Raw genomic sequence first — 27,195 nt, 5'->3', positions numbered from 1 at the left:
CATGATAATATTTCTACGACAGGGGTTGGTGATGTCTGTGGTTGGAGGAGAAATGTGGTATCGGTGATATCAGTGGGTGGAAGAGAAGCGTGGTGTTGGTGGGTGGAGAAGTGTGGTATCTATTGTGTCAGTGGGTGAAGAAGTGTGGTATCAGTGGGTGGAGGAGAAGTGTGGTATCGGTGGGTGGAGGAGAAGTGTGGTATCGGTAGGTGGAGGAGAAGTGTGGTATCGGTGGGTGGAGGAGAAGTGTGGTATCGGTAGGTGGAGGAGAAGTGTGGTATCGGTGGGTGGAGGAGAAATGTGGTATCGGTGGGTGGAGGAGAAGTGTGGTATCGGTGGGTGGAGGAGAAGTGTGGTATCAGTGGTATCGTTGGGTGGAGGACAAGTGTGGTATCGGTGGGTGGAGGAGACGTGTGGTATCGGTGGTATCGTTGGGTGGAGGACAAGTGTGGTATCGGTGGGTGGAGGAGAAGTGTGGTATCGGTGGTATCGTTGGGTGGAGGACAAGTGTGGTATCGGTGGGTGGAGGAGACGTGTGGTATCAGTGGTATTGGTTGGTGGGTTGAACGTGTGGTATCAATATTGTGTCGGTGGATGGAGTGGAAGTTTGGTATCAGTGGTGCTTTTGTCCCTAAGGGCTCTTTTCGTGCCAGGGACATTTTGAATGTTCCTGCTCGACGCTCCCCCCCATTCTAATGATGAGGAAAAGAACATGCTATGTCCTATCCATGTGCTCTCCATATTTGTGGAACGCACGTCCAGTTTCAGATCCATGTCACAGCTGCTTATGTTCCATGGCGGGGCTGCCAAAGGCTGGGCTCTGTCTAAAAAACACAGTTTTGCTGTGCGAGGGCATTGCTCTCTGCTACACCCAAGCAGGTCTATCTCCACCTGTCGGGGTCAGGGCCCACTTCTGCCTCCTCTGCCCAGCTCAAGGGTGTCTCAGTGGATCTGCACAACAGCATCTTGGTCTTCCCCTTGTCCTTTTGTCAGATTCTATCTGTTGGACATGTCTGAGAGTTCCACCTCTCATTCTGTCCTTAGTATAGGAGCCTTCCCTTCTTCTTCTAGTTCTAACTACACTAAAAAAACTGGGATTGGGGTTAATTAATATTTATTAAATAATTATTAGTAATTTATACATAATAAAAAAGACTATGTGCCGTATGCAATAAAATTGGTCTGAATTCAACGAATTTGAACAATTTATTAATTGCATTTTACACAATTTTAGTTGAATAAAATTAGCTGTGATACATTGAGTCGAATTTAATTATATTTTATCAGCAATGTCAGAGATGCAGAAAATTGATAGATTTGACTCATTAGGAGGTCTTTGGTTTTAATCACCTGGCACTTTCGCCCAACTAATGGGACTTTATTTTGACACCACGTGGATGATGCGGCCAATCACATGCAAGGATCATGCTATTGCCATTATATCCAAAGACAGCGAGTGTGGTACATGCACACGGACCCAGGTGAGTAATAATTACGAGTACATTTAATCTGTTGCCTGTTCTCAAGTTAATGCAGTACCACTATGTTTTTATTCATGTAACATGCTGCTAAAAGTAGCCTATTAAGTTTTACATTTCAGGAGAAAATGTTTTTCCGACTGTTGTAGGAGAGTGCATGCAATTCCGACTCCCCCTTCACTATCTTATCTTGGTTCGCTAATGTGTCTACATGGCTTGCTATAGCTAGCCTATACTAGCCAACCAGTTCTTGCTAAAAAGACGCTCGCCTGACATCGTCATGTAACTCGAGAACCAAGGCACGGAATTGGTAGAGTGAGGTTGCATTAGAACGGCAAAAAATAGATCTTTCGAACAGTATTTATATGTTGGGCGAAAAATGCAACCAGAGCCTCTAGACGCTCACAAAGTGTCGCGACTTGTGTGTGTGTTCAGTGCACGGGCCCGACACGGTAACCCACCTGTTAAGATTAAAACATGGCAACAGCCAGGCACCATGCTGTCGGCTCGCATGCTAGCTAGCTAGCCTATATTAGCCAACCAGTTCTTGCTAAAAAGACGCTCGCCTGACATCGTCATGTAACTCGAGAACCGAGGCACGGAATTGGTAGAGTGAGGTTGCATTAGAACGGCAAAAAATAGATCTTTCGAACAGTATTTGTATGTTGGGCGAAAAATGCAACCAGAGCCTCTAGACGCTCGCAAAGTGCCGCGACTTGTGTGTGTGTTCAGTGCACGGGCCCGACACGGTAACCCACCTGTTAAGATTAAAACGTGGCAACAGCCAGGCACCATGCTGTCGGCTTGCATGCTAGCTAGCTAGCCTATATTAGCCAACCAGTTCTTGCTAACTAGCTATCGTGCTAGCTAAGCTGTAACGTTATCAGCCACAACACGATGTAATTTCCCTATTTTCGTTTTGTGAACATGCAAATATTTCTTGTAGAAGTACAATCTTCCATTTACTTGGGTATGTAAATTAATAACTTTTTTCCTTATCTTAGGCTTGGACTATGAGGTGGAACTGTAAGATCTGCAAATCATTGTCTACTATAAGGAGGAATCTACTGAAGCATTACAGACTACAACACGCAACATTTGGTAGTGCACAACCCCAGCCATGTCTACATGATGGTTGTCCTTGCACATTCAAAACACAGGGTGCCCTTCGCACACATTTATCCAGATACCATGCAGCAGGAGAAAGTTCAAGGCCAGGAATTATTAATTTTAAGTGTTTAGTTTGCAGTCGCCATTGTCCTACAGTGAAGGACTACTTTCAGCATATTGGAAGGCATCTGAAGAGGCACGAAACTGTCTTTTGTGTATTTAAAGGTTGTGACTTTTGCACAAATATATACAATACATTGCTCAAACACAAAAACAGAAGCCATAATATAGGCTATTCTTTGAGTGATTTTAAGCAAGACGTGTTTGCGAGTCACCATAATCAGACTGTTGACCATTCTGATGTAGGCCTACCAGAGGCCAGTGATGGTGAGGAGGATGGATTTTGTGTTTTTATTTATTTCATGGTTATACAGTTTTTAGAAATGTACTTGTACCATTTGAGGCTTCAATGTTCCTTTTTGTCTTTCAGCTCCAGGATGAGTTTCAAAGAATCACAATGGTGCACCTTGAATCACAGTTCATGTCCAAGCTGGATGAATACACTCCCAAGCTGTTGGCCCTCTTCCAGTCCAAGGGTGGCGCCGTGGGGATGAGGTTGAAGGCTATCCTACTTGAGGTATTCTTCAATGACCTTTCTGTTTGCTAATATTTTCAGGGATGTTGTGGTCAAACTGCTGGAATATCATTGCTTATATGAAATATACAGCAGGTATTGTTCGCTTGTCATTCTCTCTACAACAAAGAGTATGAAATAGTTGCAGACCTTTTAAATACACAGTTGGCGGCTGGTAATGTGGGGCACCTGGTTGGAAAATAGTTTTCAAATTGTATTTGGTTAATTTCTGTTTATTTTGAGATGGACTCTTATTTGACCAGCTTATTGAGAACTCCACTGGTTTGGATTCATAACCAATTGCAAAGTTTTGGTGCTTGGAGTTCTAATAATAATTACTGGACCATGGAAGGTAATTACACACAACACACGTGTGTGCGTGAGGCGACAAAACACAAACTCATTTCATAATTATGTACTCTGAAAATATGTGAATGTCCCCGAGTTTGGTGAATGAATGAATGAATGAATGAATGAATGAATGAATGAATGAATGAATGAATGAATGAATGAAAACTTTATTTAACAGATTGCAGAATGGGTACAATACAGTACGGCTCAATACATACAATTGTTAAGGGGATGCAGACCTGAGAAAGACGTTTGTCTTGTTTCCATCAGGGTCCCCCATTTTCAATTCATATAGACATTTATGACATACACAACATACATGACATTTATGGCATAGGGACATATAGGTATTTAGTACTGATACATTTGTGACATAAACGGTATTCAAATATACAGTACTGTTACCCCTAGATCCTGACCGAGTATATACATATGATGGGGAGGGGACTGTACATTAGGAGGGGGTGGGTGGGAGAGAAATATACATACGGCGGGGAGGGAATATATACATGCGGTGGGGAGGAGACTGTCTATTAGGAGGTGGTGGGGGTTTTGGGCATTTACGGTGGCCAGTTTCGAATTGCAGCCTCCCGTAGGTGCTCTTTAAGAGCGGTTTTGAATGTGGGCAGGGATTCACATTCCTTTACAGCTTTGGGTAGGGCGTTCCACATTGTTGTGGCATAATTGCGAAACGTGTTTAGTCCCTTGTTTGATCCGAATCTGGGTTTAACATGATTTGTTGAGCTTCCTCTGGTGTAGTGGTTGTGGTATTCACTGACCTTTGGGAAGTATTTTGACATGTACATGGGCACCCCGGTCATATAGTGTATCTTGTAGACCAGGCCCATTGCAAGTTGCTGTACTCTGTCATCTACTCTAAGCCATCCTAGGTTGTCAAAGTGGGCAGGGGTGAGGTGGGTTCTGGGGTTCAGGTCAAGTAGTAGTCTGACCAGTTTGTTTTGTGATGTTTGTAATTTTGTTTTAAGCGCCTTTGAGGTGCTTTGGTACCATGAGGTGCATGCATAGTCATAGTACCCTTGAATGAGTGCTCCTGCCAGAGTCTTCAGGGTATTCTTGTTTACCAGGGAGGAGATCCGGTACAAGAATCTAGTTCGTTGGTTGACTTTTTTTTATTACATTGGATGCCATTTTGTCACAGGAAAGATTTGCCTCTAGGATGGAACCCAGGTAGGTAATTTCGTCTTTCCTTGTGACAATATTGTCACCCACTGTAACTGAGAAGCCGTCGGTCTTGCTGAGTTTGTTATTTGAACCGAAGAGAATGGACTCTGTTTTGCCCATGTGTAATGATAGTTTGTTATCAGCGAGCCGTATGCAGATTCTGCCTAGTTCCGAGCTGAGGGTTTTTTCAACCTGCAACTTGTTCTTGTCAGAGACCAGCAGGGCTGAGTCGTCCGCAAACAGGAACAAGTTGCAGTCACAGGCTGACGACATGTCATTTGCATAAATTAGGAAGAGTAGCGGTCCTAGTATGCTTCCTTGTGGAACACCACAGCTCACTGTGAGGGGGGGGGGGGTAGAGTACCGTTTACCTCTACCATCTGTTCTCTCCCCTCCAGGTAGGATTGCATCCAGCTCACTGATAAGCTATCAAAACCAATTGCTTTTAGCTTGTCCATTAGAATGGAGTGATTGACAGTGTCGAAGGCCTTTTGTAGGTCCAGCATGACCATGCCGCAGTATTTGCCCGCGTCCACCTCTTGTTTGATGTGGTTGTTCAAATAGAGGAGGCATGTGTCAGTGGAGTGGGACGTTCTGAAGCCAGATTGGAATTCGTAGATTAGATTTTTTCCCGCCAGGTACTTTTCGACCTGTTCGTAGACTATTTTCTCCATGACTTTCGAGATGGAAGTAAGAATAGAAACAGGGCGGTAGTTGCCTGGGTCTAATTTGCTGCCCTTTTTGTGCAGAGGGGTCACTCTCGCAATTTTGAAGTCCTTGGGGACGTGCCCCTGTTTTATAGAGGTTTATTATGTGTGTGATGACTGGGGTGATGGCGGCTGCTGCGTCTCTGAGGAATTTGGAGGGGATGTTGTCATGGCCAGTGGCCTTGTTAGGTTGGAGGGCGCTCAATTTTTTGAGCACCTCATCGGTTGTTACTAGGGGTGGGAATCACCAGTTTAATCACGATACGATACGATATCGATTCTTTGGACAACGATACGATATTATCCGATATCACACAGTCTGCCACGATACGATATGATACGATTCGATTCAGGTGCCTGCGATCGATATGAGACGATATTATGTGCCCATTTTTTTTTTTTATAAACAAAGTTTTTTATTCAAAGATTACATTTACATTCATATCTTGCATACAGATGTCATGTCCTTTGTTTTTTCCTTACTGAATATCCCTCCCTCCCGCCCCACCCAGAAAAATAAAAAAGACAGTACAAAAGTAAATAAATACATACAAAATAAAATAAGACAAATACAAAATGTGACATTAGGATCCACTTTAACAGCAATATGGTACTCTTAAAGGATAAGTATATTTGCTATGGATAATACAATCAGTAACATTTAAATCAACAAAAAAAAAGGCAATGGAAATATCATGACATTTTTATTTTTGAGCTCTTCCAGACATTTAAATGAAAAACAATCTATTGTTTTTAATACAAATAGACCTCCTGTTCACTGTTTTTGGTTAATTTTTCTTTTTTTCTCTCTCGATATTAATATCCTATTCACTGTCACAGAGCTGTATTTTGGCTGGAAAAGCATATTGGGAGTCCCAAGGTGCAGTACCGGCCAGATCCTGTTAGTGGGGCTATCCCCGAGAATGCACCCTCCCAGTCCCCACTTCTCTCTGCCTATGGCGCTGGGTTAGCTTGTTAGCTCACGCTAAAGTAACGTTATCTTCGGTCTTTAACGCGACGTGGGCATAATGGAGTGACGAGGATTGCAAAGCAGGTTAGATGCATTGGACCCGTTGTGGAATAAAACAGCAGGGACATGTTTTGGGTCACAGAATAGGCACACTAGTGACGCTCTAGACGCTACTGCTGTTGATGTTAACGGAGTTTGAGTTTCACAACACTGGGCGCGGGGCGATGACGTCGCCGTCGCCGGATTTTCAAAATAAGAGTATCGCAATATGAATCGATCTTTTTACGTGGCATCGATCCTATTTGATTATTGATAATAGATCGATATATCGATCTGGATCGATGTATTGTCCCACCCCTAGTTGTTACCATTTCAAGTTTGAAGTCGTCTTTGTGGACCCCTAGGTTTTTGTAGTATGCTACTATGTGTTCTTCCCCATAATGCCCTGAGTGGGAGGGTAGTTTGTTTACCAGTGTTGTGGCTATGTTTGTGAAGAAGATGTTTAAGTAATTGGCTACATCCAGCTTGTCTGTGATGAGCGTGTTGTCTGTCTTTATGTTTATGTTTGATGTTTTAAGTTTTTTTACTGCAGCCTAGTTGATTATTGAGTAATTTCCAAAGTTTGCGGGGTTTGTTTTTGTTTTCCTCAGTTTTGTCGTTGATGAAATCTCTTTTTGCGGTTCTGATCATGGTGTTTACGTCATTTCTTAGTCTGTTTCTTTGAATTTTTAGTTCAACCACGTGGGCTTGGTGACTAGTATGGGGGGTTATGGTGTTAAAAGCTGAACTAGTCAATGAACAGTAAGGAAGTAGGTAAAGGCGTCCATAGGCCCACAGTTGATGCAGTTGCTCACATCCTCCACACTGCAATATACTGAAGAATAATGATTATTTGTGTCATTTCAGGCTCCGAGCATCAACATCACCAGAGATGTTGCCATTCGGGGCTTGGTGATGTACCTTGGGGAATCTACAGATCAGCTCTTAAAGGAGTATGATGTAAGTTGAAGCACATGTTAAAAGAGAGAAAAGGGTTGGGGGCAACTTTAAGCCTGAGGATGTTTTGTAAATACGGCCATTGGTTTTCTTGTCCAAAGGTTGGAAGGAAGGAATTTGGGAGACGTTCAATTATAGGACCTTCTCATGTGGCTGTACAGTCTAAAGTTTCTTGCCCTTTCAGGATGCTGATGGAGATGGTATGTCGCAGGACCTTGCTGTACAAACAACAAAAATCTACACGATCAAGAAGGAAACATCAGAGGGTCCCGACGACATCGGTATCGTCATAGAGGGCGTGAAAGTTCTGACTGCTCTGGGTAATTTCCCATGGGCTTGCTCCATGCTAGCTGGGTTGGCATATGTAGTGAATCTTGCCTATCCCAAGGAACTAAGGTACACAGAATTAAAGGCCTTTACATTTTTCTAACCTACCTTGAGTGAACCTGTATTATTTATGCCATTTTCTTTGGTTTTCTTCCTCTCTTTGATCTCAGGTACACATTCGAAGTCTTCCAGAAACTCTTCCTGGAGCTGGATTGGACAAGGCTGTCTTCAAAAGTGACCAACCTCAAGAATAAGATACTGGTAAGAAAGGTGACCCTTGCAGAGTGAAAGGGAAAAGTCACTGTCAAAAATAACATTGTTTCCTTCAAGTTTTGGTTAAATGTGAGTTTCAGTGATCCGGTTACTGTAAGTAGTTGTTTCATCTCAGATTTGTCCAAATAGCCATTTTGAGCGGAGAGGCTTCATGGTTTTGAATATTGGCACAGAACAGTTCGTTTATAATGTGCACCTTGTGTACACTTTACCTTGTGGGGTGAGGCAAGGTCAAGTGTTGGGGCATTTACAATGTTGTGAGACTATGCTGTCCATTTCATTTTAACCTGACATTGGTTTTCTTCCTCTCTTTGGTCTCAGGTACACATTCGAAGTCTTCCAGAAACTCTTCCTGGAGCTGGATTGGACAAGGCTGTCTCCAAAAGTGACCAACCTCAAGAATAAGCTACTGGCTTAAGAAAGGTCAAGTGTTGGGGTGGGGGTGAGGGGAAGCAAGGTCAAGTGGGGGGTGTGAGGTTATGTTGTGCTTAATCTTTATGTTTAAACTTACAATAAACTTGCAATAAAATGTTTTGATTTTGCATAAATACATGTTTACCTGGTATTCTTTTTAATATGCATGGTAATCTGTTGACCCAATTCAAGTAAACAAAGCACCGCAAGAAGACATGATATTGGGTATAGAAATGAAGAAATTATGGGAACAGTGACATTCAGTGTTATTGAAGTCCTATAATGCCAATTAAAACACATTTGCATTATTCATTAGAGCAGGTAAATAAGAATTGCCATGTGTTGTAAATCATGTGTATAGTGTTTACTTAAACAAATTAAGTTAACTAAGGGAAACTTCATATAATTGAATAGATTTATAAAGGGGAACTATCTTATAAATGGCCTTTTTGAGTGTTTAGCATTGTTTCCTAGCTATGTGAACTTATATTAATATGATCTATGTCTCTAATTCTCATATTGGTGCATTCTTCCAATTCTCCTCTCACAATATTCACCCTCACTGAACTGAGTCGTTTGAAAATGTGCCTATATGTGATTAAGCATTACATCACGCGCAGGAGTGGTTTGTGACCAATAAACCATGCCTAGGGGTGGTCGTTAGACCCCCCTAGGCATGGTTTATTGGTCACAAATCACGACTACAAGTGGTGTAAAGCTTTTATACAACTGCCAGATTCATCCAACCTTATTTCTATACAATAAACGTTAGGTTATGACTATAACCAAGTTCTGTTAGTTAGGGGCGATGCTTGGCATCGCCTTCTGCACTATCTCGCGTACGTGCACGCGTACTGAATAAACCACAAATGTACCTCTAATACCAGTATTAGTCTGACCACACCCCTCATCAGCTTACCTTCATAAGCAGGTGTGTGGTCACCTGCTCTCCTCCTTCCCAAGCTTTCACCACAAGGTGAGGTCAAGGGCTGCAGCGGCCGTCCGATGCCAAGCATCGCCCCTAACTAACAGAACTTGGTTATAGTCATAACCTAACGTTCTGTATCGTTAGTGGCTTAGCTTGGCATCGCCTTCTGCACAAGGGAGGCCAAGCGGAGCCACTTGGCTGACAAATACACCCCGCTGACAGCCCCCCAAAACCATCAGAACAGGGAGGGCCGAGCCCCCCCGACCCCCCCTAATGGCGGGTAGCCCCCCTATTAGGGACGTCACGGGAGGGCGACGGACCCGACCGTGCGAAGAGGCACTCAAGCAACTCAACGCACAGGGTGAGCAGACCGTGGCTCGACCCCACGACTACACACACGCACAACCCGCATGCCACCCGGGAACGAACGGAGGAACAACCTCGTTACTGCCCCCAGAATCACGGGGTCAAGGGCAAACCCAACCCCGTGGCAAGGCCGTAGCAGCGGAGCACGAAGGAAGACCCAGACCCACCAAAAGGACTGGACTCCCTGGAATGGGGGCCCGGAGAAGTCCATGATGCCAGCATCAAGACCCCACCAGGTGGGCACGTAGTGCCCCGCCCCCCACATCGCCAGCGTATTCGGACAAAGGCCCCTCAGTTACTGCACCTGGTATTCCCAGGCGGAACCAACCAGGCCAGAACCTGCCCAGCTTCCGAGATCGGACGAGACCGGGCGTGTTCAGGTCGGTATGGCCGTAAGCCGAGCGGGCCCCGTCCCCCCAATAGTACACCGCCTGGCACACTGACCCTGCAGAATAGGCAGTCAGCATGGCCGTAAGCACACAAAAAAGGTTAACCAACGGAAGCAGGCAGCGCACCGGGGAAAAACCAGGCAACAGGCTGTTAACCCTAGCCTGGAGACTGCGGACGAGACAGGCGCCAGAGGGGACAGCTGAACACAGCCGCCCCGGCGGAAGGAGCGTAAGCTGGCGGTGTTGCATGACAAAGCCTCCATTTAACAACCCCCACCCAGAGGGGTCGAGGCAGAGAAGGCTGACACGATTGGCAGACGTCATGAACGTGCAGGGGCACCCTCAAACGGTGAACCCGGGAGTTGACACTGCTCCAACACACCAGGGAATCAACCACCTCGGTGTTACCCAATGCGGTGGTTGTTCCTATAACCCCTCAAGAAAAAACTCCAAAACACACCTGCGGGTATACACCGGCTATACCGCAGTACAAGTGTTTCAGTTTCCAAAAAGGGTTAACCCAGGCCTACGGGTCGCAAACATCACTTCGGACCGGGCCTGGCGGTACGGGAAGCACAGGGTCACCAGAGGAGGTCAAAAAACCACCCCCACAGGCCCCTCTTCGCCATGCGTGAGAGAGGAGCGAAAAATAATGGAGAACCAGCCCCTAAGCACACCGTACCTGGTATTCCCCGGCGGTCTCCCAACCAAGTACTAACCAGGACCAACCTGTGTAGCGGCCGAGATCCGACGAGATCGAGCGCGTACAGAATGGCATGGCTGTAAGCCATGACGACAGTGCTGAGTAAAAACATACCCAACCAGGGTCTCCATAGCGCTTAACCCTGTGACACCCAGACCGACCTGGCATTTTTCCCCCTGAAAAAAGCCCAAGTCCCTCAGGGTACCAGAACAGCAGATCTGCATCCCCGGCGGACAACGGGTTCAACTGATCTGGACCAGCGTGACCAGAACCAGTCCCGTGCCCTAACCACGCCGACATGCCTACTCCAGGAGAAGGGCAGATATGCGTGTTGATCTTAACATGAAAAGAAGGCGCCACCCAGACGTCGGGACGAACCGCGCCTGGTGGCCCACCCCAAGGGCGTGAGACCCCACTACATATGTTCAGATCCATCCCGTCATCATCCCCCAGACATGAACGAGAATCCGTCGACAACCCACCCAGGTCATGGGATGTGGTCGCCGGAAGAGGAAAAACCCCCATCCCAGTTGCTTTATAAAAACGCTGTTTCAACCACAAGCAACTAAGGCGTGCCAGTCAATCGCCTGTTTACAGCGAGCTAGCACTATACGTGCGTCGGGACACACCCCCATCAATGAACAGGCTATTTAGACCTGTCATTGAATCCCCAAGGCGCCCAGGGGAACGACAAGAGGGGTGTGACACTCCCTAACTCCAACACTTCTGGAATAGAAAGAAGGAAGCATCAACAGTATGTATCCCAGTCTACACAGCCGGGGTAAAAAATGTTCACATTTTTACATCCCACCACCCTCCCATAGGAAAGAGACGGGGATCCCCAGAGAGACTTCCCACGCGAGCTGTACAGATTGAAAAGAATATATTGCACCTTGAGCCATGTAAAAAACTGGTTTTAGGGCCTCCGGGGAAGAGGCACCGAACCCATACACACTCAATAAACGAATTGAATCGAATATACATACAATAGAAAAGGACCCTTCTAGAGGGTCCACTCACTTTGACAATCTGAGGAGGAAGGCTCTGTACTCTGATGGAGGCTTCCTCACATGGAAGAAGGAGTCCGAACTCACAGAAGGCCTGAGTAGGCGCTTGGTGAGGAGGAGCCCTGACCACCCCCCCTGAAAACAGATCCATCACATGGACCTGAACAGCACACGGAAGTCCTACCAACAGAGACGCGCACGGTGACGTACTCTATGGCGGGGGAATTCCTGCGGTGCACACGCCCAATATACCAGGCCGTGGGACCAGGAACTCCCTCCCCCCCCCCCCCCCCCCCCCCCGTAACGTGCCGAACCGCCACGTGACGGGAACCTTGAAGGACAGGGGGTGTACCCCTGACCGACAGAACAATGGGGAGAGGAAAGGTTACCAGTTCACCCCTTTACGACCCCACACCCATGATACGACGTAACGACAAAAAGAGAATATGACACAGTCATAGTCAGCTCTATGAAGCGTTTCACAGCTCCACACAGCGCACGAGCTAACCTGCTATCTGATTTTTACTAAGGAAAAACACAGAATAGAGAGGGCTCTAAGAACCCCGGTCCAACATACACATGTGCTTCTGTGGCCAGTACAACCCAGTTGTAGGTCACATGACACACACAACCCATCATCACCTACAAAAAATGGCAAAAACACTCAACAGAGGAACGCCGTTTTTTTCACAATGAGAGAATACATCATTCTTGATTAGTATCGACCACAGGCCTTGCTAAGCACACATGACAGCAACCAAACCAATTTCCCTTTAGGAAATAAGTTTCTCCAGCAGATTTAGCACAACCTCAGCAATCAAGCTGAGAGTTACATCGTATCCCTACCACACAAAAGACACAATTAATGCACAACATGTCTGATAGGAGGTGATAAAGTCCCCAGGGAACCGGGGGGGGAAACACAATCCTCCTATTTTACCCTCAATACGGCCAGTTAAAACAGGAAAACCTGTTAATGTGTGAACTCACTGTTCATTGTCATTACAGTCTGAGAAAGAACATTCTTTTACTCACTCGTCACCAAGCATAGCTTCATAGGTTAGTTGCCTTAGTAGTGAGTACACGGTACACATAAACACCATGATGTTTCTCACACAACAACCAGATCAATACATCACGACCTGCACGGAGAAGCTAACTGCCAGTGACAAAAACAGCTCACACACAACCCGCAACGTATCTCAAATGCATTGCAACAACACACGTTTTGGGAAAAAACACCGTTATTCACAATACATTTAGCAAGGTAAAACCAGAAGACGTGTTTATGAGGTCTGGCCAACCCCGTACCTGCCCGGAACGCAGATCAGCGAAGTGCAGTCACAAGCCACCGTAGAACACAGCCGTCCCGTGTTGTTCGATCCGGGCAGCGTCGCCGCTCCACCAGTCGCTACAGTCCTCTTTGTTGACGCAATCCCCGTCTAGGCTCAGGCAGGGTCGACGAACATCCCCTGTCAAGGATGACGTCGTGGTCAAGAGTGTAAAACATGTTAAAAATCAAAGCACGTTCAACAGAATAGCATCAAGCTAACGGCTGCTCCAACCGTTCGGGTGCTATTGCTTCCGCTCGCGGGACGCCGATCTACGACGCACGCGATCAGGAGCGAGCTCCCGGCGGCGCGCGAGAAGCCAAGCTACCCCGCGCCAGGCCACCGACCGGCTAACCGTAAGCTATGAACATGTAAACAATGACATAACACTCACCCAGACAGGCCGCCGTTCTGAACCCTCCTCACTTTTTAAGAGAAAAGAGAAAACAAGACGTCAACACCGCTTCACAACGGTGATATTAACACGTCCGGCGGAATCAGCACAGTACCAACTGGCCTGTATAGCTGACTTTGAACATGAATCTGCCGCTATCGCACATTACATGCACATATCCCCTCGTGAAGGAATACTCTCATTTGGATATGAAAGATGGGGTCTTAACACGGTGACAGAGAGAATCCACTCGTCCAGAACACACAGGGATCACCAGTGTCAATGGTCGCGGCCCACTAGTTAAAACTATAATGGTCGCCAGACCAAGGCCTTCTGTCGCCTAGACGGCTAAACAAAGGACCCTAGCCTGGGGCCGGTTTCCATAAACTTTGTCAAGTAGCCCCCATAGCACTAACAGACAAGTGGAGCCCGCCAGCAAACACTACTCACCCAACCTGGAACGCACCGCTCCTCACAACAGCGGCATGTCCGACAGTTCAGCTGTGGCCTGACAGGTTTCACCCCAACAAACACAGCAAGGAACTGCAGTTGAGAAGCATGCAGCGGCGTGCTCCCAATACGAAAACCGGTGGAGGGTTTGTAGAATGATCATCATCTTCTAGACACTCCAGTACGAAGACAATATCGCCGTATTTTCTCGAAAATAGTGAGAGAGAAAATAAAGATATGATGTCAACGTATCCTTGTTTCCCAAGCTGTTCCTAATCCAATTTCTTCCATCATGGTGTCAAGTGTGGGGATCTACCGAGGCACCTCTTCCTTGTGGTGAAAGCGAGAAGGAGGAGAGCAGGTGACCACACACCTGCTTATGAAGGTAAGCTAATGAGGGGTGTGGTCAGACTAATACTGGTATTAGAGGTACATTTGTGGTTTATTCAGTACGCGTGCACGTACGCGAGATAGTGCAGAAGGCGATGCCAAGCTAAGCCACTAACGATACAGAACACACATTAATCGAAGATTTATTGAAAAAACCATCCGCCAGAAAAAGTAGTTCCCACAACTACAAAAAAGACAAGTTGCCTCCATGTGGAAGCAGCTTGAAGTGCATCCAACCAAACTAACACATCCAACTGTGTATTATTGGAATGATTGAGAGAAGTTGCCTCATGTGGAAGCAGCTTGAAGTGCATCCAACCAACTAACACATCCAACTGTGTATTATTGGAATGATTGATTGAACATTTTATTACCAGATGCAGAATGGGTACAATACAGTACGGCTCAATACACACAATTGTTAAGGGAATGCAGACCTACTTTCCATAGAACTTCATTCTTAGATGCTTCTATATAAGGGGTATGCGATTCGACACAAACCACCATTGACCTCATTTTGACCTCTGACAAGTCCATGATCTCCAGTAAAGGGGTGATAGCATGCGGGTTAAGTGATCATTATATGATTTTCTGTACCCGCAAAAAGCTAAAACAGAAGGCCGGCTGTCACAAAACAGTCACATCTAGAGACCTCAAAACTTACTCTAGAGAGGCCTTTAACCTAGAACTGGGGAGCTTGGACTGGTCAGATGAGCTCAGTGGTACACAGGTTGAAGAAACATGGCTTGGATTCAAAACCAAATTCACAGCAATACTCAACAACATGGCACCGATAAGAACCACCAGGGTTAAAAATCGCGCTGAGGCATGGATGCACACTGAAATACTGGCCGCTATGAAAACCAGAGACAAAAAATGCTCTGAACTTCATAAAAGTCAGACAAAGCTTTCCAAAAGCTCAAACAGTGAACTCCAAGCCCACGTGGTTGAACTAAAAATCCAAAGAAACAGACTAAGAAATGACGTAAACACCATGATCAGAACCGCAAAAAGAAATTTCATCAACGACAAAACTGAGGAAAACAAAAACAAACCCTGCGAACTTTGGAAATTACTCAATAATCAACTAGGCTGCAGTAAAAAACTTAAAACCAGATTCTCAAACATAAACATAAAGACGGACAACACGCTCATCACAGACAAGCTGGATGTAGCCAATTACTTAAACATCTTCTTCACAAACATAGCCACAACACTGGTAAACAAACTACCCTCCCACTCAGGGCATTATGGGGTAGAACACATAGTAGCATACTACAAAAACCTAGGGGTCCACAAAGACGACTTCAAACTTGAAATGGTAACAACCGATGAGGTACTCAAAAAATTGAGCGCCCTCCAACCTAACAAGGCCACTGGCCATGACAACATCCCCTCCAAATTCCTCAGAGACGCAGCAGCCGCCATCACCCCAGTCATCACACACATAATAAACCTCTCTATAAGACAGGGGCACGTCCCCAAGGACTTCAAAATTGCGAGAGTGACCCCTCTACACAAAAAGGGCAGCAAATTAGACCCAGGCAACTACCGCCCTGTTTCTATTCTTACCTCCATCTCGAAAGTCATGGAGAAAATAGTCTACGAACAGGTCGAAAAGTACCTGGCGGAAAAAAACCTAATCTACGAATTCCAATCTGGCTTCAGAACGTCCCACTCCACTGACACATGCCTCCTCTATTTGAACGACCACATCAAACAAGAGGTGGACGCTGGCAAATACTGCGGCATGGTCATGCTGGACCTACAAAAGGCCTTCGACACTGTCAATCACTCCATTCTAATGGACAAGCTAAAAGCAATTGGTTTTGATAGCCTATCAGTGAGCTGGATGCAATCCTACCTGGAGGGGAGAGAACAGATGGTAGAGGTAAACGGTACTCTATCCCCCCCCCTCACAGTGAGCTGTGGTGTTCCACAAGGAAGCATACTAGGACCGCTACTCTTCCTAATTTATGCAAATGACATGTCGTCAGCCTGTGACTGCAACTTGTTCCTGTTTGCGGACGACTCAGCCCTGCTGGTCTCTGACAAGAACAAATTGCAGGTTGAAAAAACCCTCAGCACGGAACTAGGCAAAATCTGCATATGGCTCGCTGATAACAAACTATCATTACACATGGGCAAAACAGAGTCCATTCTCTTCGGTTCAAATAACAAACTCAGCAAGACCGACGGCTTCTCAGTTACAGTGGGTGACAATATTGTCACAAGGAAAGACGAAATTACCTACCTGGGTTCCATCCTAGAGGCAAATCTTTCCTGTGACAAAATGGCATCCAATGTAATAAAAAAAGTCAACCAACGAACTAGATTCTTGTACCGGATCTCCTCTCTGGTAAACAAGAATACCCTGAAGACTCTGGCAGGAGCACTCATTCAAGGGTACTATGACTATGCGTGCACCTCATGGTACCAAAGCACCTCAAAGGCGCTTAAAACAAAATTACAAACATCACAAAACAAACTGGTCAGACTACTACTTGACCTGAACCCCAGAACCCACCTCACCCCTGCCCACTTTGCCAACCTAGGATGGCTTAGAGTAGATGACAGAGTACAGCAACTTGCAATGGGCCTGGTCTACAAGATACACTATACGACCGGGGTGCCCATGTACATGTCAAAATACTTCCCAAAGGTCAGTGAATACCACAACCACTACACCAGAGGAAGCTCAACAAATCATGTTAAACCCAGATTCGGCTCAAACAAGGGACTAAACACGTTTCGCAATTATGCCACAACAATGTGGAACGCCCTACCCAAAGCTGTAAAGGAATGTGAATCCCTGCCCACATTCAAAACCGCCCTTAAAGAGCACCTACGGGAGGCTGCAATTCGAAACTGGCCACCGTAAATGCCCAAAACCCCCACCACCTCCTAATAGACAGTCTCCTCCCCACCGCATGTATATATTCCCTCCCAGCCGTATGTATATTTCCCTCCCACCCACCCACCCCCTCCTAATGTACAGTCCCCTCCCCATCATATGTATATACTCTGTCAGGATCTAGGGGTAACAGTACTGTATATTTGAATACCGCCTATGTCACAAATGTATCAGTACTAAATACCTATATGTCCCTATGCCATAAATGTCATGTATGTTGTGTATGTCATAAATGTCTATATGAATTGAAAATGGGGGACCCTGATGGAAACAAGACAAACGTCTTTCTCAGGTCTGCATCCCCTTAACAATTGTATGTATTGAGCCGTACTGTATTGTACCCATTCTGCAATCTGTTAAATAAAGTTTTCATTCATTCATTCATTCATTCATTCATTCATTCATTCATTCATTCATTCATTCATTCATTCATTCATAAAGTAGGTAAAACAAATTAAAACGTTTTCTTTGCCCTATAGGAAAAAAACGTTTTCTTCGCCCTATTTTTTTATTTATTTCTTTTAGCCTAAACTTAACCAGTTGGAAACCAGGGGTACAGTAATAAAATTAGCAATCAACCAATCAATAAATTCAATAGACCATGCTCACTTAAAACAGCGCTGCTTCTCTCTCAGTCTGACTCCCCCGCTGTTGCAGACAGGAGTGTGTGTGTGTGTGTGTGTGTGTGTGTGTGTGTGTGTGTGTGTGTGTGTGTGTGTGTGTGTGTGTGTGTGTGTGTGTGTGTGTGTGTGTGTGTGTGTGTGTGTGTGTGTGTGTGTGTGTGTGTGTGTGTGTGTGTGTGTGTGTGTGTGTGTGTGTGTGTGTGTGTGTGTGTGTGTGTGTGTGTGTGTGTGTGTGTGTGTGTGTGTGTGTGTGTGTGTGTGTGTGTGTGTGTGTGTGTGTGTGTGTGTGTGTGTGTGTGTGTTTGTGGGTACGCCAGCGTCGGACTGTGTGAGAGTGAACGCTGCAGTCAGTGGGAAGGAAGTAGAAATTTAAATCAATCAATTAATCAATCAATCAATCCGCGATTTTTCTTTTGTTCTAGATTGACTCAAGACCCATCAATTACATCATCCAACATTGTTTAAAGGACTAACACATTCCCCTTGACAGAATCGCTTCATATTTAGTCGTTATGGTGCTATCAACATATCCATTTGTTGTCCGCGATCTTGTTTTCTCCCGGAGTGAGCCGGGGAGTGATATGTGATTCGGTTGTGGGCAGGTCCTGAGCCCAGGGCCGTGGATTGTTGCCAATAAAGACGTGTAAATGGCCAATCAGAATCGAGAAATTTGCATGCCGTTGTATAATGTCATATAGTCACTGCTGCATGTTAATGTGGCTCCTCAGGCACCTGCACCTGCACCCCAGTCCACATCAGCTCAAAACGGCTCGAGATCTTGAGGTAGAAAAATGCTGTTTTTGAGGACTTGATTAGAAATACAAAACAATGAATAAAAAATATATATATATTACAGAGGTGTTCCATAGACTCACAGGAATTGTGTAAAAGTGCCCAAATAGTGAAAGAAATAGTAAAATAGTTCCCCTTTAAAAAAATTAAGGTAACAAAGGGACACGTCATATAATTGAATAGATTTTAATCACATAAGTTTGATTAAAATTGATTGAATAAGTGAACTAAATTTAAACCAAAAACGTAAGTGCATGTTATTAATAATAACAGTTCAAATGTGTTGGATTTAGTAATAACATGCCAAATCATGAGTTAATATAGCCCAATTTGTTTTTGCAAGTACAACTCAATTTCACAAGGGAAATTGATTTAAATGTACTTAAAATGTTGGGCTATTAACTGTTAACTGTTAACTGTTATTATTATTAACATGCACTTAAGTTTTTGGTTAAAATTTTGTTCACTTATTCAATCAATTTTAATCAAATTTATGTGATTAAAATCTATTCAATTATATGACGTGTCCCTTTGTTGCCTTAATTTTTTTAAGTAAACACTAGTCACATTATTTACAGTGTACATGTAGTTGTGGGGGTTTTCTGGGCTCCTTGCTCTGGGTAGGGGCATCTTGTGCATAATTACAGACTGGAGTGCCTGTAATCCACTCTCATGTTACAATTCGTAAATCCAGACACTCTCCTTCAGGGGATTAAGAATATTTAATTCAGTGTCTTATCCGCATGCGTAAAGTGAGTCCCCTTTTTTGACTGTTACAACTCTTGGCCACCCTACCTTTCTATAACCTACCCCCTGCCTACCCTTCTAGGCTAGAACAAGGCTTTTTTTTTTCAATCAATTCCCCCTCTGACTTGACAATGTTGGTTGTTGGGCTGATGCGTTTTTAACGTCTTCCACCCGTGCAGGCCATCGGCGGACCGCAAATGACATCACTTCATAAATCAATCTCTCCAGACTGTTTGACAAAAGTATAATTTTTTTTGTCTAACGTATTCAAGTATAAACATCATAAGCATGTCACAACAGCATTTATAATGTATATTATCATTAATACATTCGTTTATTAATAGGTTAAAGTGTTATTAGATAGATTTTCATTCTCGATTTGGTCTGGTTTAATTTGCGAGAGGTGACCATTTTGGACAATTTTAACCATGGGAATTGTAGTTTTTTTGCAGCCATTTTGAGGACATCACTAGCTCTGGATCAGCGTTGGAATTTTTCAGAACTACACTTTTTTAATAACTCTTATTATTCTGGATAATAAACCACAAAACGTAACGTTATTGACATATATTAAAGCACAGTTAGTTTTTTTCCCTATTTTTAGCATGCAGCAACAATTAGATTTTAAATTTGTTTCAAAACGGTTGCACCCTGATCAAAATAAAAAAGTACAGTAGATTACAGTAGATTTCATTATCTGTTCTTATGCACGCCTGGTGATACTAAATCCAAATTGAACTCGGCCATTTGAAAGATAATATATGTATATATATATAAATGTGTGAATTGGCTATAATAAGGTAATTTATAAGCCTGCTATTCTATATTCTATAATAATATTTCAAATTGCATTGGTCCGGATGGGAGAATTCAGTACTGTATCTACAGAACCTTCTGTTTAATCATATTCCCTTTATTCATTTCCTTAGATTTTTTGTACATATGATCTCAAGAAGGTACTGAACGAGGTCAGTGGTAGTTTTTTAATGTTTGGTCATTATTAGCATGGTGTTATTCACTGTCAAAGATGCAAAGAAAAATCATAATTCATATTCTCCTTTGTTTCATCACAATATAAGCAAGCCTAGTAATAGACACAATATTTCTGACACTGGGAATACATTCACTGACGTCCATAGATGTCCCTAGATACCAGGAATATGCAAATTAACCTTGTAGAAGTGGAGCGATATTCCATTTACTTAGGTATGTATTTTTAGGCAGATTTTCAGAAAATAGGGCTCCGGGCTTAAGCGTTTGTGTCACTCCTTTTAGGGTTTAACAAGAGACTAAGTGTTCCTCCATTGGAGTTGTTTGGGCCAACAGGGGGTGTACTGATTAAAGCTATGTGCTAGCTTAACTTTATTGTCCAATAGGCAAAGCAAGACACGCAGCCAGTATGAGATATAACAACGGTTATGAATTATAACCCTAGCAGCATATTGCATATTACTGATGCAAACCTGCAAGCATTGCATCAGTAATAGATGCATTGGGTAAAAGTCTTTCATTGAGTTTCAAAAGGCACACGGAGCAGTCCAATAGGCGAAGCAAGACGCTACGCCAGTATTAATATGGATAGGGTATTCATTCTTGTATTCCTTTCTATCATTTACCGTAACTTTTTTTTATTTCATGTTCTTTCATTCTTTCGTTTTTTTTTTTTGTTTTACTTGTTTCTGATGTTGGTATTCTTGATGGTCCGGGTCGGGTCCTGCTTTGTTGCCGTTGGTCTCGGGTCATTTTGTGTCAGGAAGTGATAAAAACAGTGACATCTTAACTCTAACTCAATAATTCTCAAACCAATTACATTTACAGTTATAGCTTATAGTTTTGGGCATAATTGGGTTGTTGTCCAACAGGGAGCACTCTGTCCTCTGGACTTGGTAGTAACAGCGCCCCTGTCGCGATGTTACACGTGCCGTCCTCTGGATGAAACGTTAATCCGACTGCATTTGGTAATTTAAGAACCCAGGGCAACTATCGCAAAGAGTAGGGGGCAACATTCCTGGCCAAATTGCCAAACAGGTCTCTGACATCAATACCACCATATCATCCCTCCCATTGGCTGATATCAATCCTTGTCTACCGAGCCTTTCAGCCATTGTGTAGTGTGTTGCGTTTCTGCATAATGCCAGTGTATGGCATGCCATTGAGCCCATGGTGTAGAACAGGGGTCGGCAATAGGCGGCCCGGGGGCCGACATTGGCCCGCCAGCAATACTTTCTGGCCCGTCAGTTTATTTTGAGAATATGATATTTATTTTACGCACCGGAAATATTCACTTGTGACGCGAGAGTGTCTTTGTGAAGCTGTATCTATCTATTCATCATATCTATGTCTGTCACTATAGCCAATTGAAATGCTAGAAATGGTCACATGGACTGGGAGAACCGCGTGTATATTTTCCCGAACGCACTTTCACTTCCGCGTTCGGGATGCGAGCGATTAATGTTAGCAAAAATGTGTGCCAAAAACAAACGTCTTTGGATAGCTTCTTTGCAACGGGGAAATACCAACTGAGGAGCCAGAAGTGGAGCCTACAACCTCCAAGACACATAAAGCTTCTTTTAATAAACAGGAGTCATACTTAAAATACGGGTTTATCGCAACAGGTCCGTGATTCTTGCGTGCCGAGGTCCTCTCTGCATAATATGTGGCGACAAGATAGCAGACAACTGTGTTCAAGTTGGCAGATAAAGTAGCTGCATGCAACGCCAATCTGGAATTGGAGGGCGGCGAGTGGATATTTGACATGTTTCAAACATTTGCTAGCCATCAACACTGACGAAGGAACACATTGGTTCCGAAACATGTATGTTTCAGGCTGCAATTAAAACTTTGAATCTGTGAGTGCTGGTCCGGCTTCCTGCTTCCTTCTACTTAATCTTCGGGATTTCAGCACCCAGTGTCAGACATTGTGAGCGCGGTCTAACTCGACTTTCATGTTTCAAACATTAGCATTTTTTGGAGGACTGAAACAAGCCCAGGGCAGTTATGGTGAGTCGTGTTTTCATGCATTCTGATCTGCTGTTCATCACTCGCCGCGGTGATCTGCAACAGCTGATCTGCTGTTCATGAATGAATGAATGAATGAAAACTTTATTAACAGATTGCAGAATGGGTACAATACAGTACGGCTCAATACACACAACTGTTAACACTATGACGAGTCATGACGACCGGCGGGGCCCGGCGATTTAGGCCTCAGAGGACAGCAGATAGTAAACAAACCGATGTACTTTCTAAGAGCTTTATATATCATTTATAGTATTACTATCTGTCCATTCTCATTGTCACTTGAGTGCATAAACTGTGCCTTCATAATGGCTTAAAGAAAATAAAAATCCATCGGTTGGTTGTCATTTTATAGCGTCGTGAATATAAAGTTTATCGCACTTTTCGTCTCGTCTTTTTTCCTGGGAGCTAGATAGGCTAAACGTTGGCGCCGTTATATCAAACGCCATTTCTGCTGTATGTATACGAATGAAATAAAACAAACTGCGTAGCATCCGGACTATTACAGAGCATCTATGGATGAAATGGGGGCGGCGGGGAACGCTGATTACTATTATTGATTACCAATACAGTGTGCGTTCAATATAGCATTTTCATTGACCAATCACATTACGTTATGAAACAATGTCCAATCCAGCTGTAATTTGGGGTAATATTATCCTACCGTCAGGCCATGTGATCGCCGGCAGCATTTCCTCACCAGTCATCGGATTCTGGTAGATCGATATGCACATTGGCTAATAATAAATCCCATTATTCCACGCTGAAAAAAACGCTCGCCAAACTGATCCAAGATGGAGGATGTTCGGCTGGGATCAAGGAACTATGATCCGCCCACAGAACTGTAGTTTGCATTTTTTTTTTATCACATAATGATACTGCAGTGGAGCGATGGCGCCCCTAAGCGGGTGTGGCAGGTACTGCATGTTTCGAAAATCAAATATGTGAAAAGATGCTGGTAGTGGATCGGGTACCTAAGAAGCGTTATAAATATGGAATAAAACAACTCGTCACGTATATACTCGTGGCTCTAGTCCACAACGCTCTTTTTTTAAACACGTACGTATATACTCGTTCTCGGACGGCATAGTGTTAAGGGGATGCAGACCAGAGAAAGACGTTTGTCTTGTTTACATCAGGGTCCCCCATTTGCGAGTGCATATGACTGTATTTTTTACTGTTGTGAAGCACTTTGAACTGCAACCTCTGTATGAAAAGTGCTATACAAATAAAGTTGTTATTATTATTATTATTATTATTATTATTATTATTATTATTATTATTATTATTATTATTATTATTATTATTATTATTATTATTATTATTATTATTATTATTATTATGTGTATGCACCCGCCGCGGTGCTGCATTTTTCACTATCATTATATTAAATTAGCCATTGTTTTTGGTTCTGGGCTGGCCCGCCATTCAATGGCTTGGGGAAAATTTGGCCCGTGGCCAGACCTAATTGCAGACCCCTGGTGAAGAACAAGATTGGGTGTTACACATTGGTGGTGGAGAAGGCAATTTCTGCTCTAGCCTATATTGTAAAACAATGATTCATTCATTCATTCGTAATGAATAATTCCTTCATAATCATCTTTAACTTTTTTGGTGCTGTGTTCTTTTAACGCAATTTCTTTTGCCACTAGATCTCGCACTACTGGGTGCTTACATAAAATGACATAATCCCTAAATTCAGGTCAAACTAGGCATTGCAGATCAAATGACTCAAGGACCAACAGCTGCATGTTTTATTTCACGTTTCTTACACGCAACATGCACATAACACACATATGTGCACAGTGATTAACACTGGCAGTTAACACTGGTGGTTAACATTCACAGCAAGAAGGGCCTGCGTTCGATTCCCGCTTGGGGACCAGGTTGCCAGGTACCGAGGTGAGGTATCTAACAGGCCTTTCTGTGTGGAGTTTGCATGTTCTCCCCATGCTCCCCTCCAGAAAAAGAGATAAACCCAATGGAAAAACATGCAGAACTGATCGCTAACGCTGTTGTGTCCCTGATGAAGACGGACAGGAGCACTTTGATTGGTCCATGGGTGCGGCCCCACGTCACAGCCCATGTCTGCTCCCGGCTGCCCTTGGGGGGAAGGACGATGGGATGGGTCAAGCGCAGAAACAAATTGTCATCGGCCACCAAATAAACAACAAAAACGCGTGTGTGTCAGCCATCCTAATATAATGTGCACACGCAGCCGTGTCTCACCAGACCACTTGAGGCTAGAGCAGTGAAGGTGAGTAAGATAAGATATTCCTTTATTGATTGGGGGAAATTTAGGCAACATAGCAGCATGGGGGAGAGGGGGAGAGGAGGTACAGGTATGGGCATGGTAATAGTAGAATACATTAATACACGCAATACAATTATAGTACAGTAGAAAAGTAAAAAAATAGGCAGTGTAAACAATATAATTAACTCTAAATATATGCATATGAGCAAGTAGGCAGTGTGATCAAAGGTGCAGATGAGGGTCTGTATGCCCTATCAGTTATATTATACATTACAATAAATATGGTTACAATAAACACTAGAATCTAAATATATACTATGAGTAAGTAAAGTATACAGTATACACAGGTGCAGTATACGTAACATAAGGTACTCTAACTGGTGTGATATATGTAATTCGTTATGCGTTGTAGTCTGTGCAGTTTAGGTGAGAGTCAGACACTCATTGATCAGACATGTAGTTCTCGAGTTCTGCTGCCATTAGTTCTCCGGCTGCTGACAGCGGTCCCTGCCCACTGTTGCCGCTGGTACAAATGACTGGCCAGGGCGGTTAATGGTGTGTCGGGGGGGGGGGGGGGGGGGGGTATGAGTCTGTGGCTGAACATGCTTCTCCTTCTTGACTAGCTCCTCATAGAGTGGGTGGGAGGGATTCTCTAGGATAGCGGCCAGCTTCCTTCTCATCCTCCTCTCCGCTACCATCTCTAGTTTGACCATCACGGAGCTAGCCTTCCTCACCAGCTTGTTCCGTTTGTTGGTGTCCCTTGAATTGAGTAATGCGTTGAAGCACCTGTGGTCTCAATTTTCTTTGTACACACTCCAGAACTTCATTAGTTAATTACACATTTAAAAAAGGCACATTGTCGCTTTACGTGTTTATGTTGTTTATCTTGGAGCCCTGGAAGACAAGCTGTTGTCGACGGCTTCTGGGAATCCTAGGTAATGTAAATTATCTTTCTTGTCTCTGGGTGTGAGATACTGTGACTGCTCATGCAGCTACTGTATCTGCATCATGTCAGCTCTTATGAATGGGCTTCATTGTTCTTGTAGTTTGCAGGATTGAGTGAGATATGATATTATTGGCAGAAAAAAATACTGTGGTATATGTAGGCTACTGTATGTGTGTGTGTGTGTGTGTGTGTGTGTGTGTGTGTGTGTGTGTGTGTGTGTGTGTGTGTGTGTGTGTGTGTGTGTGTGTGTGTGTGTGTGTGTGTGTGTGTGTGTGTGTGTGTGTGTGTGTGTGTGTGTGTGTGTGTGTGTGTGTGTGTGTGTGTGTGTGTGTGTGTGTGTGTGTGTGTGTGTGTGTGTGTCTGTCTGTCTGTCTGTCTGTCTGTCTGTCTGTCTGTCTGTCTGTCTGTCTGTCTGTCTGTCTGTCTGTCTGTCTGTCTGTCTGTCTGTCTGTCTGTCTGTCTGTCTGTCTGTCTGTCTGTCTGTCTGTCTGTCTGTCTGTCTGTCTGTCTGTCTGTCTGTCTGTCTGTCTGTCTGTCTGTCTGTCTGTCTGTCTGTCTGTCTGTCTGTCTGTCTGTCTGTCTGTCTGTCTGTCTGTCTGTCTGTCTGTCTGTCTGTCTGTCTGTCTGTCTGTCTGTCTGTCTGTCTGTCTGTCTGTCTGTCTGTCTGTCTGTCTGTCTGTCTGTCTGTCTGTCTGTCTGTCTGTCTGTCTGTCTGTCTGTCTGTCTGTCTGTCTGTCTGTCTGTCTGTCTGTCTGTCTGTCTGTCTGTCTGTCTGTCTGTCTGTCTGTCTGTCTGTCTGTCTGTCTGTCTGTCTGTCTGTCTGTCTGTCTGTCTGTCTGTCTGTCTGTCTGTCTGTCTGTCTGTCTGTCTGTCTGTCTGTCTGTCTGTCTGTCTGTCTGTCTGTCTGTCTGTCTGTCTGTCTGTCTGTCTGTCTGTCTGTCTGTCTGTCTGTCTGTCTGTCTGTCTGTCTGTCTGTCTGTCTGTCTGTCTGTCTGTCTGTCTGTCTGTCTGTCTGTCTGTCTGTCTGTCTGTCTGTCTGTCTGTCTGTCTGTCTGTCTGTCTGTCTGTCTGTCTGTCTGTCTGTCTGTCTGTCTGTCTGTCTGTCTGTCTGTCTGTCTGTCTGTCTGTCTGTCTGTCTGTCTGTCTGTCTGTCTGTCTGTCTGTCTGTCTGTCTGTCTGTCTGTCTGTCTGTCTGTCTGTCTGTCTGTCTGTCTGTCTGTCTGTCTGTCTGTCTGTCTGTCTGTCTGTCTGTCTGTCTGTCTGTCTGTCTGTCTGTCTGTCTGTCTGTCTGTCTGTCTGTCTGTCTGTCTGTCTGTCTGTCTGTCTGTCTGTCTGTCTGTCTGTCTGTCTGTCTGTCTGTCTGTCTGTCTGTCTGTCTGTCTGTCTGTCTGTCTGTCTGTCTGTCTGTCTGTCTGTCTGTCTGTCTGTCTGTCTGTCTGTCTGTCTGTCTGTCTGTCTGTCTGTCTGTCTGTCTGTCTGTCTGTCTGTCTGTCTGTCTGTC

This window comes from Notolepis coatsorum (assembly GCF_963971535.1).
Source record: "Notolepis coatsorum genome assembly, chromosome: 14".
In the NCBI taxonomy this organism is placed as follows: Eukaryota; Metazoa; Chordata; class Actinopteri; order Aulopiformes; family Paralepididae; genus Notolepis; species Notolepis coatsorum.
The sequence above is the reverse complement of the archived record's forward strand: the minus strand, read 5'-3'. Positions refer to the sequence as shown.